At 41.1% G+C, this 17,278-nt stretch overlaps 1 protein-coding gene and 1 pseudogene across 5 annotated transcripts in view; both read left to right on the top strand.

The window, feature by feature from the left end:
* Window positions 1-17,278, top strand: part of SYNPO2 (synaptopodin 2) — a 207,678-nt gene that overhangs the window by 106,622 nt on the left and 83,778 nt on the right. The window lies entirely within an intron of this gene.
* On the top strand, window positions 1,843-7,174 carry LOC122217919 (annotated as a pseudogene).

Here is a 17,278-nt window from a genome sequence, read left to right as displayed (position 1 = left end):
TAATCCCCAGAACTTGTGAATGTTAGTGAATGTTACCTTACTTGGGAGAAGGGGTCTTTGCAGATGTAATTAAGTTAAGAAACTTCAGATAAAGAGATCATCCTAGATTATTCAGGTAGACCATAAGTCTAATGGTAAGTGTCCTCATAAGAGACACACAGGGGAGAATTGAGACAGAAGAGGAGGAAGCAGTGTGACAAAAGAGGTAGAGCTTGGAGTGATATGGTCACACAAGGCCACAAGTCAAGGTTTGGTGACAGCCACCAGAAGCTAAAAGAGCAAAACATTTTCTCACCTAGAGTCTCCAGAGAGAGTGCAGCTCCTATAGACACCTTAATTTTGGACTTCTGGCCTCCAGACTGTGAGAGAATAAATTTCTGTTTTATTAAGCCGCCAGTTTATAGTCATTTGTTACAGCATCCACAGGAAGCTAATACAGTAGGTGATCCCATCTAATCTCTCATCTTCTAATTCCATCTCTAGACTTAAATTTTCAAGCCTGACCTCTCCTCAGAGTGCCACACCCCATATACATCTAACTGCCTACTGGATGTCTCCACTTGGATACTAAGAGATATCTCAAACTTAATATGGCAAAGGGAACTCTTGATTTCCAACCTTTACATTGGCAAATCTACTTCCAAGTCTTCTGCATCAATAAATGGCATTGCTATCTCAGGTTTAGGGCTTAGCTCCAACTACTTCATGGCTCTGGCAAAGAACCTAAGCATCTTGCTTGATTCTTTTCTTCTTCTCAATACCTGCCACCTAATTCCTAGATGAATCCTCTTGGCTACTACCTTAGTCCATCATCCCGGACTCAAATTTCTGTTGTGGCCTTGTAATTTCTGCCCTGCCTCTACTCTTGTCTCTCTCCACTACAGCCAGCATGAACATCCTACAGTGTAACTCATTCTATTACTCTCTGCCTAGGATGTTTTGATAGCTTTCTATTACTTAGAATATTTATCAAAATTTATTACTTTGGATTACAACAATGGTTCTCAACTGGAGGCTTTTTTGCTTACCATTTGGTAATTTCCAGGGACATTTTTTGGTTATCACTAGGGAGAGCCTACTGGCCCACAGTGTGTAGAGCCCAGGAATACTGCCAAATATCCTACACTGCACTGAACTCCCCATAGCAAATAATTATCTGGCCCCAAATGTCAATGGTGCTAACGTTGAGAAACCCTACAGAATCCACACAAGCTGATTGATATTTGCCTTCTGTTGATTCATTTCCTTCTACTCTTCCTCAAATATGCCAAGCTTGTCCACATCTCAGAGCTCTCGAATATACTTTGGGTTGAGACTACATTCCTAGATCTTCGTATTTCTGTATCTTCAGTATTCAGGTATGAGCTCAAATATTACCTCCTCAGAGAGGCATTCCCCATCTAATGTGGCCTCTACCATCTTACCCCCAGTTTCTCTGTCACATTAGCCTACTTTTACCTTCTATATTGATCTTATGAGCACTTTAATTTAATTACGTCATTGTATGTGTGTTGTTGGCTTCTGTGCTCCAAGCTTATATGACCCTGTAAGGTCTTTCAAGATCCTTGCTATCTGCCTGCACCTGCAGCAGTACCAGGCACAGAGTAAGTGCTCAGTGAGTATTGGTCAAATAACTGGCATACAAATGGAAAGCAACAGAGGATAATTACATAACTTATAAAAGGCTTGGTGCTAAAAGTGATGTAGTGAATCACCAGGAAGGAGGGTTTATTTCTAGCCCTTGTTAATTTCTAGTATATGGCTCTTTGGATGTTATGATGACTTACCTCCACTGACAGAATGAGTAGCTGGGATGTTCAGCCTAACTTGTTTATAGAAAATATGTAATTTTACTGTTGGCTCTATTGTTCTGAAGGTGAAACAGGCTTTCAGGTAGTAGATGGCTGGTAACCAGTTGTCAATATGGTTGTGGATTTTGAAGCATTCACATAGAAGTAACAGATGAATTCCCTGAGAGCAGAGAAATCCACTGAGGGATTGCTTTTGGAGAGAAAAACCAAGGATTTGCTCTAAAAGAACCTACTGTTAGGAACAGAGAAGAAAGAAGAGTTGTCAAAGGAAATAGAGAAAACTGGTGAGAAAAATAATAGGAAAACAAAACAAGACAAAGTCTCTGAAACCCCAAGTCATGGAGTGATAGAAGACAGACAATATATAAAGAAGTATTGATAACCCACCTAGAAGCAGTTTCTCAGCTCCTTCTTGAACCTCTGCCAGGTTCAGCCTGCTTGCCTCCACTCCAGCCTCCACTATGTCCATCAGGGTGACCCAGAAGTCCTGCATGGTGTCCACCTCCAGCCCCTCGGCCTTGAGCAGCCACTCCTACGTGAGCGCACCTGGTGCCTGCATCAGCTCCTCCACTTTCTTCCAGCAGCAGCTTCCTGGGTGGCCTAGGCACCAACATGAGTGTGGTCAGGGACTATGGCAGGGCCAGAGGTATATGGGGCATTACAGCTGTCTCAGTGAACCAGAGCTGGATGTGGACCCCAGCATCCAGGCTGGGCACACCCAGGAGAGGGAGCAGATCAAAACTCTCAGCAACAAGTTTGCCTCCTTCCCTGACAAGTTGTGGCATGTGGAACAGCAGAACAAATTTCTGGAGACCAAGTAGAGCCTCCTATAGCAGCAGAAAACAACTTGGAGCAACATGGACACCATGCTTGAGAGCTATATCAACAACCTTCCGCAACAGCTGGACACACTAGGCCAAGGAAGCTGAAGTTGGAGGTGTAGCTTGGCAACATGTGGGGCTGGTGGAGGACTTTGAGAATAAATATGTGGAGGAGATCAAAGAGCATGCAGTCATGGAGAATGAATTTGTCCTTATCAAGAAGGATGCAGATGAAACTTACATGAACATGGTAGACCTGGAGTCCCACCTGGAAGGGCTGATGGAAGAGATTAGCTTCTTAAGGCATCTGTGTGAAAAGATCTGTGAGCTGCAGTTCCAGAACTCTGACACATCCATGGTCCTGTCCATGCACAACAGCTGTGCCCTGGACCTGGACAGCATCATCACTGAGGTCAAAGCCCAGTATGAGGACATCACCAGCTGCAAGCAGGCTGAGGCCGAGACCATGAGGCCAAGACCACATCAAGTACAAGGAGATGTAGACATTGGCTGGGAAGCCAGGCGATGACCTCTGTAGCATAAAGAGGGAGATGCCTGAGATGAACCAGAATATCAGCCAACTCCTGGCTGAGATCGAGGGCCACAAAGGCTAGAGGGCTTCCCTGGAGGCTACCATTGCTAGTGTTGAGAAGAGCAGGGAGGCTGTTAAGGATGCCAATGCCAAGCTGGCTGAGCTGGAGCAAACCAAGAAGAACATACACGGCAGTTACATGAGTGCCAGGAGCTCATTAATGTCAGGCTGTCCCTGGACATTGAAATCACCACCTACTGCATGCTGTTGGAGGGCAAGGAGAGCCAGCTAGAGTCTGGGATGCAGAACCTGAGTATCCATACTAAGATCACCAGCAGCTACTCAGGTAGCCTGAGCTTGGCCTACAGGAGCCTCATGAGCCCTGGCCTCAACTATGGCCTGAGCTCCTTCCAGTCCAGCTTCAGCTTTGGCCGGGGCTCCAGTCCCTTCAGCCGTGTCAGCTCCTCTGAGGCTGTGGTTGTGAAGAAGGTTGAGACCCTTGATGGGAAGATCCAAGTGGTCTGATGTCCTGTCCAAGTGAACAACCACTGTGGTCCATTCCAGCTCCTTTGGCTGCTATAGAGCCTTAGGGGAAGGAGCTGTGCAGGGAAGTGTCAGGAACAGGAGACCCACTTAAGGCTCAGCCCCAGTCCTCAGCCCACCCTTAGGGGGAGTCTGCTGCCCTGGGTACCCCCTCTTGCCCATGCCCCCAACTAAAAGCTAATTCAAGTATCTTTTCCCAAATAAAGTCTCAGATGGCTCTGCCAATTCCCCCAAAAGATAAATAAAATAAAATAAAATAAAATAAAATAAAATAAAATAAAATAAAATAAAATAAAATAAAATAAAATAAGCACTGCTGATGCATTTGTGGAACTTTGTGCTTTTGTGTTGTGGGTACATGTTCCTTCCATTAATCACGTAATGAAAGTAATGAAAATATTCAGTTCTTACTTTCTAAAAATGTTAACTCTGCTATGATATTCCCATGATTGTAAAGGGTTTGGGGATAATCTTCAGACCCCTAGTTTTTCTAATATCTATTTTACTTATTAGGAAAAAGTCTGATAATTTCTAATAGCTGCAAAGTGTTGGCAGTAGAAGTTATACTGTTCCCTTTTACCCTTTGTTGAGTGGTTGAGAAATCATCTAGGGAGATTGGCAAAATTAAGAACTGGCAAAAGCTTCCATATGCCCCAAACTGATTCAGTCCTGTTTCCATGTTTGGAAATGGTTTCTTGAGCTTATCCACACTTTGCTGGCAGGTCATATCTTTGCAGAATGACAGGCACTTTTCTTTCTACCACCCACTAGCCATGATCCTGGCTTTGGGGAATGCAAACCATTGTGATGTCCAGAATCTGAGGGCAAATAAACCATGGACCAAGTGAAATTGTGGGTACAGCCATTGTGTAAGAACTAACTATATTGCAACCACACATCACTGAGCTTGCCTTATAGAGATGTGTTTTGTCCCATCATATGAAGAGAGAAGTGAAGGAGAGGACATTTTTGAAACATGGGTGTAGATGAGAGTTAAACATATCTAAGAATGAACTCAATTACTGCATTTCATTCTAAGAAAGGAGAACTTCTATAACACTTTTAATGAGAGAGTACATTGTTGTGTCCAAAGTCAGATACTTTGTACGAGGCGTCCTGGGCAGATACCTATCCTGTTAGATCATTACAGTGAGTATGCAGACAGTACTTTATGTCCTACTTAAGCATGTTTTCATCTAGGAAGAACTAAACTTTAATCCTATCTACAATTTCAGAGGTGGATTATTTCAGTTTAATGGTATATTCACACAGGCCACCAGAATCAGAAATCATTTTGCCTGACTTACTGATCTATGTTATCAGTAACTGCTATGTCAATATTTAATATAACTTCAACAATAAGAAAAACACAATGACTTTGGGATTTTCATGTGTTTAGATCTGGTGCCAACAATTTTTTTTAAGTTTTGTACCTTTAACTTCTTAAAAAATATTAGATTTTACTTATTCCTTCTGTCGATTAATCAAAAACACAGGGAAATGAGGATCAACTAGCTTGTTAAAATTAGTATTAAATGTTGTTAAGATTCATTCCATTGTCTGTCAGACCTTCATCATAGGGTTGTCTCTCCTGATCTTCTGACCTAACAACTTGCATTAAGCTTTTTGCATACAGTTCTGGAAAACTTGTATTCATTTTTAAATACTAGCTGTAGGAAAACTCAGTAGTTTAGAGGCCAAAGCTGTCCTGGATACATCCTGTCCTTGAAATGTGACTATTTCTAATCAAGTCCTGTCCAGGCAATCCATGGCTTTCACTGAGTTGGGACTGTAGACTAGTGGGATGTAGTTGGGCTGTGCATAAAAGGAGGATCACCTGTAAAGACCATTCCCCAGTCTTTGGCTCCACTCAACCTAATTCTAGAACATGGAGCTGATGCCAAGGGAAGTTTTAGAGATTGAGAGATAAACCAGAGATAAGGAGAAAACATTGCCTGAGGAAACCTTCAGATTTTATATATTAGGGAACAATTCTTATTCTTTCTCCATATTTCTCTTTCTCTTTCTCTCTCTCTCCCTTTCTCCTTCATTCCCATCGGATTTTTTCATTAATTGTAGGTAGTTCAAAATGGAGAAGATCCATGATAGCCATTCATCTATTCATTCAATGAATAGTAACTACTCTCTGTTAGACACTGTGCTAGAGATACTGATGTTCTTACAAATAAGAAAATCCCTGCCTTCAAGGGACTCATAATCCAAAAGGCATCACAGATGAGAACAATAACCTTTATGGCAAAATGCATAATGTGTCCCAGGTATTAGCTGGGACCTCCTGGCCCTTTGAGATTAGCAGCACAAAACTCCCATTTCGTGTCTCTCTGAAGTCCAAAGCATGTCCCCAGGATTCTTGTTACATTCTCCGTCAGCTTTGCTCTGATTTCCTGCTGTCTGATATTCTCTGTCTCTTGCAGCTGTTCTTTTATTTCTGTTCTGACACAGACCCAAGGTTGGGACACAACTCTTTCTCTTCTGTTCCCTCCCACACCCTGGTCTGTCTCTCCTCCTCCCACACAAAGCAATCATGAAAACAAGGTTACTATACTGACTCTGTGTTTCAGAACTTGAACTGAGAGTTTTGGGGTCATGGGAGAGCACAGCAGTAAACTTCAAATGACGCAGGGCACATTCCTGCTTTAGGTCTATCTGGTACCCGTCACCAGGGCTTTCTCATTGTCTGCTTCCCCTCACAGAGCACTCTGATGTCTGCCAGTCTTCTCTTCTGCCTCCTGATTCTCTTCCTCATGTCATCTTTCCTGCTTCTCCCCCACACTCCAGTTCTGGGATATTCTTGCTCTCTGTTGTTCAGAGTATGCCTTTCCTTTTCATGCACCCCCAAATTCAAGTGCAGGCCCATCTTGTTCATACCTAAGTCCTTCCTGGTGTTCAGGCAAGGGGCCTTTCATGTTCTAGAATCCACTTTCTATTTGCCATATAGAAGGCAGTGTGGCTGCGTAATATTTTCTCCCTTCCTTTATCTGTACTGAATAATTTATGTACTCATTCAACAATATTTGCCAAACGTCCGCTATGTATCAGGTACCGCTGTGGGTGCTGAGATTAAAACTGTGTACAAGATAGGCATAGGTCCTGTCCTCATGGATTTACATTCCAGGAAGAATGTCCAAGATGCAAAGAAGAAATAGAAAGGCCCTACCTCATTCTTGGATGGGATTGCACACCATGGAAATTTAAGTCTGACAGGACAAGCAGGATTAATCTAGGTCAGTCAGAGGATAGAATTTCAGACAGAGGGACTCAATGACAAAAGTTGGCTATGAAGTTCTTCACTGTTCATTCGGGCTGCTAGAATGAAAGGGGAGACAGAAAATGTGGTTTATTTCCATCATCTTTCCCTCTAACTCCCACACTTCAGTACTCAAGCAATACCTTTGGGGCAGAATTGAGGTATGAGCTCTCTAATGAGAAAGAAAAGGAAGAGTGTCCCATCCTTTTCAGTTTCTGGGTGGAGTCCCAAGGTTTGAGAGGCTTGTTTGAACTGGTTCCTCTTTCCCAGAGTCTGGACCCTGGAACATAGCTCCCTCCTTACCCAGGTAGATCCTAGGGAAGGAACTTCTCTACAGTCTCATCTGGAGAATGGAAGTCAGGGTATGGCTGGAGGGTTTGGTCATAATCATAAAGAGCTGTGGGATATGGGGGGCACCTGGGTGGCTTAGCTGGTTAAGCACCCAACTTTTGATTTTGGCTCAGGTCATGATCCCAAGGTCCTGAGATGGAGTTCTACATTGGGCTCCACCCTGAGAGCATGAAGCCTGCTTTGGATTCTCTCTTTCCCTCTCTCTCTCTCTCTCTCTCTCTCTCTCTCTCTCTCTCTCTCTCTCTTTCTGCCCCTCCTCCACTTATGCTCTCTTTCTCTCTCCCTTTCTCTCAAAAATAAATAAATAAATAAATAAATAAATAAATAAATAAACAAACAAATAAACAAATAAAAGCTGTGGGATTTGGAATTGGGTCCCAGGGCTGCTGCTAGTTCATATGGAACATTTATGCAAAACTAAAACCAACAAACAAAATTGCCATTTCTTTTTCTGGGGTGATGCAACCCATAGCCAGGGTGCAGGCCTTGTGAAGTGAAAGGTCCCCTCCACCAGTTTCCCTTGTTCATGGTGCAGCCTGAACAAATGGTGATCCACTGTGTCCCAGGTTCTAAATTCTATACACATAAGTTGAATAGATTGATGAGGTTCTTATGGCACCCGAATTCACTGATGTACTCAGATTGTTGGTCTTTCCTCACAAGGCTCTGAATGATTAGCTAACAAAATGGTAGTGTTTAAGGAATTGTACATCACGATAGGCACATCTTTTCCCTCCTTCTTATTTAATTACTTAAAAATAACAGTAATAATGGTTAACCTTCACTGAGCATACTTGACATGTTCCAGGCACCGCACTAAGTAGTTTATAGAGATTACCTCAATGAATTCTTAATAGCAATTCTGTAACTTACATATCATTAATATTTGAGAAGACAGAGACTTAGGTGATTGAACTCAGCTAGTAAGTGGGTTTTAACTTAGAGCCCGTTTTAACTCCCACTTTATACTGCCTGTTTTGTTTTCTTTTCTTTCCCTACTTTCTTCCTTTTTCTCCCCTCCCTCCCTGTCTGTCTCCCTCCCTCCCTCTCTCTCTCTGTCTCTCCCCATGGGAACAAACCTTACAGAGGAGCCGTGTAAATAAGGTATTCATTGAGCTTCCCGATAACTCTACAGTTGATCTCTTAGTTCTGACAGTCCTTGAGACTGGACTTTCCAAACAAATAGCTTCCCTTTGTTGTTTGGGGTATGCCTAAGAGGCGGGATTCTGAATATCCTGGCTTCAGGTTTCCAAACCAGCAGGTCATGCCCAGAGCCTAATCCTTGCTGGATGGTAACACATGTCAGCACACAAGAAAACAAAGCTCCACTTGGTTATTGGCGGGAGGCTCTGTGGCTTTTCTGGCCAGCCCAAGTGAAAGCACAATGGAGAAGCCCCCATCCATGGTCATTTTTAGAGAATTATTTGCCATCTGGGTAAAAGAGATATAGAATAGTACTTGATAGTTTCTCTACAAAGAGGCTCCATGTTTTCCCTATGATTTTGGCACACACCTCTGGATAATTCCCTTAGGTATCAGGCATCTCCTCAAAAACTAATAGGATACACAGCATTTTAACTAAAGTCTGTAGTTAAAAACTGGGCCACTAGGTGGTATTCCTGTTGACTTGGCTTGAAAAACTTTTATACCCTAAAAAAAAAAAATGTAGTGTCTACTTGAAACATAGATCTGTTCATGCACCTTTAACCTTTGTTAGAGAATGTGATGTAGTGAAGATACATAGCTAATTCATAAAATGTCTAATTTTGGTGAAAAATGTGCAACATCCAATATATTAACTTCCAAATAAGATAACCTAGTGCTCTTGGTTATTGGTTTCCAAAGACTCGTTGAACATTTCCTTGTTTGGCTTTGGAGGAATTTGCTCTGGGAATTCAGCCTGGCCCTTGACTCACTGAAAGACTACAGACTTAGAACAGAGCAAGCAGGCTGAGAAGCCAACTAGTGAAAATGAAAGCAAGAGGTCCTGGGCCCCAGGCTTAGTGTGTGTTCTTTAAAGAAGGAAGAACTCCTGCAGGGTCAGGAGAATGTCACTGGCAACCCTGGAGCTTGCTAATGCCAATCAGACATCATGTGTTCCAGACAGATCAACAAAGTACAGAGGCAAAATGTTTCATTGGATCTGGTGTAGCAGTGTTGTGGCTTCACGGAGATCTTCTCCCCTAAAGGTTATTATTATTTTACTATTAGCCATTTAACCATTTTACCTGATGTTGACATACCTAACTCAGTAAGGAAAGTGAGTGACAGATCTTTCAGACTGAAGCCCAGGCTTTAGAAGGTCACAGCTAAGAAAGCATTCATATCCACGTCCAGTCCCCTTTAGTAAGATTTCTAACCACGATATAGGGCTGGAGCATGCCAAGAATGGGACCAGATATGCATGCATTTGCTGAGGTAAAAGAACAGTGTCTTCTTCTTAGCTGGCGTTGGAGTCAGGGAGTGGCGGGGTCTTACTTTTGAAAACCATGGAATATATATTGATTAAAATGTGTAACATTACTGGGTTTATTTTGTCCTCACCTCTTGAGAACTTTTGCAGAAACAAGATTGGAGTGATTTTGAACACTACTGCATTTTTCACCTGAGGATTCCTAAGACCTCTGAACTCTGAGAAAAACATCAGAGGTCCTGAATCTAACTCTTAAGTATTATGAAATCCTGTACGGCACAAACTTTAAAGTGAGAGGCGCGAGAAGACCTCTGTTCTGATTATACCTTAGCCACTGTCCAGTTGAGAGACTCTAGTAACCTTTCCATGACCATCAGTTGACCTTAAGGGCCCCTTGAAGCTCTTAAACTCTATGCTAATATAAATAAGCACAGCACTGTGTCCGATAGGTTAGCACAGTTTTAGTATCTCCTGCACCACACAGGTAAATTTTAGACCAAGGTCACAATGTAGTCTTATCCTCTAAAACATTTTTCTGTTATATTAAAGTGAACTGTCAGTCCCTGAAATGCTGGATAGATATCTCATTGCACTTTCTAAACGTTCTAGATGGCTTCAAAAATGCATCTGACGCTAAAGATGTATTGTTTTTCAAACTACTGACATGTGTGGTGTTTAAAATGGAAAATGCAGTTGTAAGTTGTAATACAATATTTCTCTCCAGATTGTAATAAAAGGTTTATATGATCAATTAACAGTGCTTTCACTGCCCTCTGCTGCCTGGATTTGGAAAGCTTAGCCTTACATCTGACTGGGAAAGGCCAACTTTTCATTTATGGTCATTGTTATTAATGCTCACTAGCATATTCCAAGTGTAACGCTATCTGACTTGGAAAATTTCAACAATGAAGTAGCCAATAGCCTGAAACCAAATAAGCACTATGTTCTTGTGAGTCAGGATTTTCTAAAGTCTTCTGGGGTTTTATTAAGTCCTGAGTGTTCTTTCTATAAGATCATTAATATATACAGAAATAGCTGTTTATTTAGAAGTTGATTACAGAGTTTATTTTTTAATACTTTATTTTTTTTTTAAGATTTTTATTTTTAAGTAATCTCTACACTCAGCATGGAGCTTGAATCCACAATCCCAGGATCAACCCTGAGCATCACATTCTCCACCTACTGAGCCAACCAGGTGCCCCCATACCTGTTATTCTTTAAAACATTAAAAATTAATACAAATGGCAACAGAACAGATGAGAACCTTGCTTTTTTTAGGATGTGGAGTGAAGTTTAATAGAATTGCTTTGTGGGAATATTTTATTATTTGCATTTAACTATCAGGTGCTTAACATAAGGAAAAGATTGGGTGCTTTCATAGTTTCAATTATAGTTTCATCTACTTTTAATTAACAACATTCAGTGCCATGTATGTCTGTTCCCTAGGGCTTCTGTTTAATAATAAACGCAAAAATGAATAACTTATATTCATCACCCTTCCTGCAGACGTGCTTGATATTTGTATCCATTACTCATCTAGCAAAAGCTTTACCTGAAATCTATTTTACCTCTGACTCATAAATTATCAACAGCTTTTATTCGCTTAACAACTTGTCAAGTGCCTACCACATAACAGGCACAAACTTATAGATGGATATAAACTGCACTTCTGATTTAAGGTGCTCACAATTTAGTGGGAGCAAAATAGAAATAGACACACCTTATTGAGAAACTTTTGAATATTGGGCTTCCATTTGTGCCAATCAGGAGTCCCAGTAGTCCGATTGTTTCTGATCGGGACCTATGACACAGTTGCTAGTGACTAATTCTGTTTGTAGTGCTCCTCAGTACTCACTAACAAAAACAGGATTGGGTTTTGCAAATCTCTCTCTCTCTCTCTCTCTCTCTCTCTCTCTCTTTTTACTATATACCTTTAAAAATTTTGATACCTCCCTTAGACAAGGTGTATGTATCTACCCTAACCACCCCCTTTCCTCCCCAATCACAATTGTGTTTGCAAACATTAGAAAGATAAATATACTTCCAAGTGCAGATAACTGTATTTTATTGTTGTAACTCTGGAGGGTTGGTAATAGAAAACTGGTTCTGCTATATCCAGTTATTGCCAAAGCAGAGAGCTACGGACCCAACACTCCAGAACCAAGGTGGGTATTTTTTTTTTTTTTTTTTTTAGTGGATGATTCTGACATTTAACTGGCTAGGAGTCAATAACCCTTTTTAGCAGGTTAGTTTATTTGGTTACCAAGAATATGTTTTGAAAACACAGGAATACAGAAAGAGCTTTGCTTGAAGTCCTCAAATGCCACGTAAGGAACACGTAGGAAGTGATTGTTCAAAGTTAAATGCTTGGATAAAGTTTTTCATTTTGTTATGGGTAAGGTAGGCATTTAGTTATATTTGCTTCAAGAGTTTTCTAGGGTTAAGTCATTGAAGTCATTCTGCATGGTGTGCAACTTGGAATGTAGCAGGATTCTCGCCCAGAAAGTCGTGGCACTGAGGTTTTTCTTTCCAGGAAGCAACTTCATTCCTACCAGCACCACTCAGTTGGGTTCATACCCAAAGAACTGAGCCCCGAATGCCACATGGTGCATGGTGTAGTTTTCAATGTATTTTTTACTTCTTTGTCTCCCACATATGGTAACACACAAGTATGCAGTCTGATTAGTGGTCTCATGTTACAAGGTCATGAGGGATGTTGTCATGTATGTGTATACCTAGGTTGCCTTGAGGCTTCTTTTTCTTTCCTTAGGGAGGGGACCCTACCGCAGGCACTTTGATAATCTTTCCATATATATAAGTCCTGAATGGAAATCTTAAACTTCTTGAGAACCTTAGCCAAGCACAACCTGTCTTCAGTGGTCACCTCCATGTGGAAGCAGAGTGACCTTATATTTGGACGACTTCTTTTGGTCTCCTCCATGCTATGGCTAATATGGTTCTTCAGCTAGTTGCATCATAGGAATGAACATGGCAGGGAGTGTAACATCCAATTACTGTCCATCAATACTTACCAAGAATGTGGTTAGTGGAAACCTGTCTACACTAGCAAATGTTTTAAGAAAAAGTTCCATAAATTGTTTTTTATTCAGTAAGCATGTTTTGAAATTTTGAGGGGCAATAAGTAATCATCCTCTTCTTCTTTTAATTTCTGAACAAATTAAGAAATAGACCAGAAGGGAGCACCTGGGTGGTTCAGTCAGTTAAGCTGATTTCGACTTCAGCTCAGGTCATGATCTCATGGTTCGTGAGTTCAAGTTCCGTGTTGGGCTCTGTGACCACAGCTCAGAGCCTGGAGCCTGCTTCACTTTCTGTATCTCCCTCCTCTCTGCCCCTACCTCGCTTGCACTCTCTCTCTCTCTCTCTCTCTCTCTCTCCGTCAAAAATAAATAAACATTTAAAAAAGAAAAAAAGAAATAGACCAGAGGGGCGTCTGGGTGGCTCAGTTGGTTAAGCGTTGGACTTTGCTCAGGTCATGATCTCATGGTTCGTGGGTTCAGGCCCCACATCAGGCTCTGTGCTGACAGCTGTCAGCTGGACCTGCTTCAGATTCTGTATCTCCCCCTCTCTCTGCCCCTCCCCCACTCACACTCTGTCTCTGAAATAGACCAGAGTTAGGTGGGTGGACCTAAAATAAATGAGCTTTAGTATTGGTAAAGCTTGGAATCATACTTGGAAAGTATGATTTGACCTATGACCACATCAATCTTCCTACGGGTTCCCTTCCTTTTGAAGGCGTGTGCATATGCAGAGAAAACTGTTTTACCTAAAAGAGTAGTTGCTTTATAATTCCTTGTCAATAAATGAGTGAATGAACCAATCAATCACAAAGGTTCCTTGTGCTTTTTTTCTCAGAGGAATGTCAGTATAAATTCCAGGGTACACTGAATCTTTTCACTTGTTTTGAGTCCCATGACCATTTACCTCTTTGGACCTGCCTGGCTGATAGCATAACACTCTGAGAGGTGGCAGAAAACCATAGTGGGTGAGCACTTTCTGGTTCCAGTGAGACCAATCAGTACTTTTTCCTGTTTCTCCTCCCCCTTCATCTTAAAATACAACATTTTGTTCTCTGATGTGAAGATGACTATGTCTGATTTCAGAGATTTGCTCTGTGCCTTAGGCCGGTGGTCTTGGCTCAAGTAGGATTAATTTAAACACCAGTTGCTGTTTAGCAACTTACTCTAATCAATCAACAGATACTTGTTATGTGCCTTTTGTGCAGGAAGCAAAGAAAAAAGCAGAACAAACCCATGACTCTTAAGAATAGGGAGCCAGATCCTGCTGATGGTTATGCTATGCCAACGTTTTTAAGACAGCAGAGGAGTAAAATGCCTATCTCAAAGGTCCCAAATGTTCTAGGCTTAGAATAACACTCACACATCCCACCTTCCTTTTAGAGGTTTTAACTACAAATTACCAGTTTTACTCACAGTAAAGGTGGGCTAGACAATTTGACTTGGACCTGAGGCTAAACTAGCACTTCCTTTTAGGGAATGAACATTTATTAAGGCTATTTGGCATTTGGTGATGGGCCAACCTGACTCACCCATTCACAGCCAAGAAGGCTGGCAAGGAGAACAGAAGCCCAGCTAGGCCTACCTGGGGAAAATTTAGTTGCTTCCTAGATCTTGAAGCATAAGTGACCCCACCACCCATGAGCACAGCCAGTACAAGACAACAAGAGAAAGGATTGGCCATCACAAACTTTTCCATTCACTAACCATAGTATTTGGAAAAATCATGGTTCAATGGTGTTCAGGCTCTCCACCAATCAAATTATCTAGCCTTCCCTTCCCATGAGAGAAGGGACAGGAGGCATCTAGAAGTATATTGTCCTATCCGTGAGAGGTATGGAATTTCCCCTTTTTTGAGAAAGTATGAGAAGGGAAATAATGGTGTCCCCAAAACTGAATTATTCTGAGGGGTAGACCTCACAATGCAGTCCTGGTGACCTTCATAGCACTCTGAAAATTGTCCTGAACACCACTGCAGGTTTACTTGTAGAATTCTGTTTAATCTCTGCAGAAATTCTGATGTAGGAGTTATTCTAGCTTCTTCTGATGGAGACCTTCATGAGAACATAAAAGAACGAAAGAAGACAGAATACTATTTACCATATATACAAAAAGAAATCTGAGCCTGCAAGCAAAATCTGTACCCTTATGTTTCCCATTTGGGAAAATACAATATTTTATATATATTTTTCTTTCTACCTCCCCGTCCTTGCAAGATGCAAGAGCTTATTTGTCTGAAATAACTCACAAGGAGGCCTAGCAAATCTGACTCTTATGTGTTGACTCCAATTTATTTCTATAATTTCTAACATTCTTCTAGGATTGTCATTGGATTTAAAGGAGTATCAAGGGTGAAAATGTTTTGCCTATTACCTGAAATTTTAAGTTACATATCTCTCAGTTCAAATTCTGGCTCTCCCAGGTCACAGGTCTTGTGCTCTCCCACTAGCCTTGTGACTTGCGGCAAGCCACTACAATCTCTGTGAGGCTGAGTTTATTTTTCGTCACTGGGTGAGTGATTGCTAATGTAGTGCCTTTCCTTTGAATGTTAGTAATGATGTAGATATAGAATCAGCAAGATATATTTTGTAGTCTGGCTGTTCCCCACAGCCTCCTGCTTTGTGTCTCCACTTGCACCATTTTTCTTACTGTAGGTGGCAAACGTAGTGGAAAAAAGCTTGAACTTTCAAATGAAACAGCCACGGGTTTGAATTTCTGTTCTCTCATTTATTAGCTGTGTGACTAAAGAGTCTCGTTTTCTTACTGTGCTAAAAATGTCATCACAATGAGAAAAGAGACCTATCTTCAGACTCATATCTTAAAGCAGAGAATCATAGCACACACATCAAATATCAGATTTTTCCCCTGCATTTTAGAAAGTGGTTTCTATATTATAAAAGGTCTTCATTTATTCAATGATTGATTCACTTGTAAGGCATAACTGTGCACTAAGTTTGTACACAAGCACGCACACACACACACACACAGAGCTCACACAGAAGTCAGATTCCTCTCAGGGTGGTGCTGATTTCTTAGAGAAAGCCACATCACAGTGCCAGTGATAACTGGCAATTTCTGTTATGGTGATGAGTGAAGATGCATTAATCATGTTTGGCCCACTACCCGCCCCCCCAAATTTCCCTTCATCAGATGTAAATATGTGTCCTGCCAAGTACTTTCCATTTACTTTGTAAGCTCCGTATTTTTCATTGGAAATTTAATCCATGTGTGCTGAGTTATTTGCTGAACTCAGAAAACTGTTGGGCAAATGTCAGTTCATATCCAAAAAGTTTCCTCCCCACAAAAGAACCCCCCCCATAAAGATCCTCATTTTTCTTTCTTTCTTCCTGTTATTTTTTTTTTTTAATTTTAATTAGGATCAGAATTAAAAGAAGCCTAGTTTGGTCCTGAAGTTACATAAAAGTTATATGGGCTACCCCAGTCAGTAGTCTCTGAGCACACAATCTAAAAGTAGTACGCCAAAATGAGCAATCCGCAGTTCCTCAGAACATCTTGTTCAAAGTGTAAATTCTGTATTGACTTAAGATTCCTCTTTCTTCACCAAAAAGGAATTCAGTTCTTACTGTTCCCATTTTACAGGTGAAGACACTAATGAATCAATGGCTTGCTTATTGTGGTCACATGATATAAATTTGGAAAGGAGAATTAAGAATAAGAAATAAACACAGCTGAGGGTTAAATTCAGGTAATTGTTGCATTTGATCTAAGAAAAGAGGCATTTGGACACCTCTTGTGGGAGAATACATTTTAGCACCCAAAGGGAATGATCCCTTGAGTAGTATCTGCAGCTTTTCTCAGTGGGAAGAGATCAGAAACGCTCATCCAGGCGTAATATCATCAAACTTCTCAAGCACTAGAAAGACCATGTGTAAGTAGAGAGGTGGATTTTTTTTTTTTATAGCCAAGTTATACAACAGATTTTCTTATTTATACTTATTCAGTCCATCTGTAACTCGCTTGCCTGTTCTTGGCCACCAGCCTAGAAGAGGCCCAGACCCAGAAGAATATTGTGTAAAACTGTGGGATTTTTGACAAATTAGGTTTTAATTCCCTTACAGTTTTCTCATCCATATTTATGGCTTCTACTCCCAAATTGATGTGTTTAGCCCTGATCTCTCACTTGCCTTCTAGCCTCATTTCGACAATTTAACTGATTTTAACACGCCCTTCTGATTGAATACTTGCTAGCAATGCTCTCAAAAATAATCAGTATTATTAATGAAACATCTTGGAAAGAAAGCTTGGGTTTTATTTTTATTTTCCGATGTTTGATTCCCCTTCCTAGATTCCCTCGCTTCTACCTATGACTCCACCATAATTATGAATTTGCAGTCATTCTTGATTTCTGCTTTCCTATAAATCTGGTCTGTTCTTGAGTCTGTAGTTTTTGCTTCAGATTGTGTCTCTTATCTCTTTCCTGTGGGTTATCACAGATGAACTCTAATCCAGGCTCTCATCACTTCCTGTTTGCACAACTTTAATG

This window comes from Panthera leo, chromosome B1 (assembly GCF_018350215.1).
Source record: "Panthera leo isolate Ple1 chromosome B1, P.leo_Ple1_pat1.1, whole genome shotgun sequence".
NCBI lineage: Eukaryota > Metazoa > Chordata > Mammalia > Carnivora > Felidae > Panthera > Panthera leo.
This window is presented reverse-complemented; position numbering and strand designations above follow the sequence as displayed.